Source organism: Scylla paramamosain, chromosome 12 (assembly GCF_035594125.1).
Source record: "Scylla paramamosain isolate STU-SP2022 chromosome 12, ASM3559412v1, whole genome shotgun sequence".
Classification (NCBI taxonomy): domain Eukaryota; kingdom Metazoa; phylum Arthropoda; class Malacostraca; order Decapoda; family Portunidae; genus Scylla; species Scylla paramamosain.
In genome coordinates, this window is record NC_087162.1 from 21,295,448 (window position 1) to 21,297,947 (window position 2,500).

The window sequence follows — 2,500 nt, forward strand, 5'->3', positions numbered from 1 at the left end:
TTAAGGATTTCAAGTAACCTGCTCTTGTTTCCGTATCTTTGACTGTGTTTTGCGTGTTCTTTCGGTCAGAATTTAATGTAACCTGCTTTGTCATCACACTTCTCCTGAGTTTTGAGTGTTTTTTTTTTTCTTTTAATCAGTATTTCCAGTAACCTTTCCTGTGATCACTCAAATTCACTGTTTTTGCGTGTTTCTGTCAGAATTTCAAATAACGTGTCCTGTCATGAACCACTTCTACTATGTCTGGCGTCCTTTTTCAGTGTTTAGTCCTCTCATCTCATAATAGTTTTCAGATATTGTAAGACGGTAGGCAAGATCAGAGAACAGAAGATTAAGGGAAAGTTTTAAAGACAGTTGGAAAAGAGTGCAGCAAAGTGACAGACTTGGCCTTGACTCTCCTCTCCTCCCTCCCCTCCTGATCCAGCGCGCTTAGCTAACCCTACTGGAGGACACCCTAAAGAATACGCGGCTCACGATAATGGACGAGGGCTAGCTATACGGTTCTCTCTCTCTCTCTCTCTCTCTCTCTCTCTCTCTCTCTCTCTCTCTCTCTCTCTCTCTCTCTCTCTCTCTCTCTTTACCAGCCATAACTCCCGACTAAGTGGACAGGCTGGACATCTCAGCCAATGTACACTCACACTCGTCTTCTCGCTACACTCGCCACCCAGCCGCAAGACAGGCCCAAAGACGGAGGTAATGGAATGTAGCGTGCTATGCTGAGGCTAATACCCACCAATATCAGCAGCAGTTAAGTGAAAAGAGTAGACTTACGAGGTGCTGCTGCCGTTGCTTCCTCCACTAGCTTGTAACGGCAACAGTAGATTTGGAGAAGTCCCGATACTGCATCTCCAGGAGTAAAACACGGCACAGAGTATCTGAGAAGGGAATAAGAGAGAGAGGAACAAGTGAAAGGAAGAGATTATTAACGAAACTCGTGAATAAAAATAGAAAGAAAGAAAGAAAAAGTGTTTGCGAGATTATGAAATTGCACATTAAAAGTTTGTGAATAACTTTTAAAGAACTACGAATAACGGACACGCAAACTCGCATTACGTAATCTTTAACACAAACTTAGCTCGTTCATCGTTAATATTTTCAAGCCGTCTAACCCAAACCAAAGATTATTCAGCCACATTTTCCTCATGCGAAGTTGTAATTACACCCCTAAACTTGTGGTAGACGCGTGTTTTGCCCAGCTCTGCATGCCTCGGTCCGCGCAGTAATGGAGGTTTAAAGGGCACGACGGTGAGCGAGGGGAACATGACGGCGCCACGCACTCACTTTTCTTCCCTATACACCTGAATGGCCCTGAGTGTTGATCCTCATTCATAAGCAACAAGTGCACTGTTCCTTCACTTTCCACTAGAGGTCCACCATCATCCTTCCCTCACCAGCTTATGCTACTCAACTTTCAGCTCATTTTATCTCTCCACCTTTTTTCACCTTCCACCTGCCCTCACCAGCTAATTTTACCCTTCTCCCTCCCTTCACTATCTTGTTTAAGGTTTTTTTCGTTACCTTCCTATATCAGCATATTTTAGCATTCTCCCCTTCCCTTCACTATCATATTTCAGCCTTTCTTTTCCCATCACCTTCCTGCACCAGTCCTCCATGTCCCCTCACTGCCATATTTCAGCCTTCCACTTCCCTTCACCATCTGATAAAACCTTTCCACCTCCAATCATCAGGTTATGACACTCACTCATCTCCCCTCATCCCCTCCTACCAGCCCACTAACCCGATACTTCCTCATTCTTTCCATACCAACATTTCACAAGTACAATTTATCCCGCTATCAAGACTCGTACATTGCGTCTCTAACCACCACCACCACCACCGCCACCACCACCACCACCACCATCACCACCTCTCCTAGCCAACATCTCATATTCCCTCAATTCTAGCAGTTTAATATTACTAATTTTGGTGTAAGTAGTGAAAGCAGTTAGTAAAGGATAATATAAGACTTCGGTTGCCAGCCTTTACTCTTAAACGCTTCTCTACTTTGTCGTGACTGCTTTTAACGTGTTCAAGTATAAGTTATAGGGGTTTTAGAATGTGTTTTCATGGGTGCAGTGAAATTTTAACGAGAATTATGCATCGTCAGTAGAAGAACCACACAGGTGAATCTGACCAAGCATATGTGACACTTAAAACACTCCTTAAGAAACAAAAGCATTCAAGAATACGGGCCACTATCAATACTACTACTACTACTACTATCATCACCACTACTACCACTACTACCACTAACACCACCACCATTACCACTATTTCCATCACCACCACTACCTGCACGGCAACAATTAGCAGCACATCAATGCATAACAATCCGCATCAGCAAACCCAACATCATTACCAGCGAGAGCAAGGACACCGGAAGGGAAGCGGATTAAAATGCAACCACTACAGAAAATCCACAAAAATACGAGTTTCCTTTACCCGGAGGAGTAAAAAAAGCGAGAGAGGGAGGGAAGGGAAAGAGGGATGAGTTTCAGTG

At 43.9% G+C, this 2,500-nt stretch overlaps 1 protein-coding gene across 5 annotated transcripts in view; it reads right to left on the reverse strand.

Moving 5' to 3' along the window:
- The window catches only part of LOC135106094 (RING finger protein 37-like), a 350,223-nt gene that overhangs the window by 131,057 nt on the left and 216,666 nt on the right, over positions 1-2,500 (reverse strand). For 4 of the 5 annotated variants that reach the window (XM_064014939.1, XM_064014934.1, XM_064014936.1 and 1 more), the window contains one exon: positions 772-875. The exons of the other annotated variant lie outside the window; for it this stretch is intronic. The gene's annotated coding sequence lies outside the window, so the exon portion shown is untranslated. The remainder of the gene's footprint in view (positions 1-771; positions 876-2,500) is intronic. 5 annotated transcript variants of the gene reach the window in all.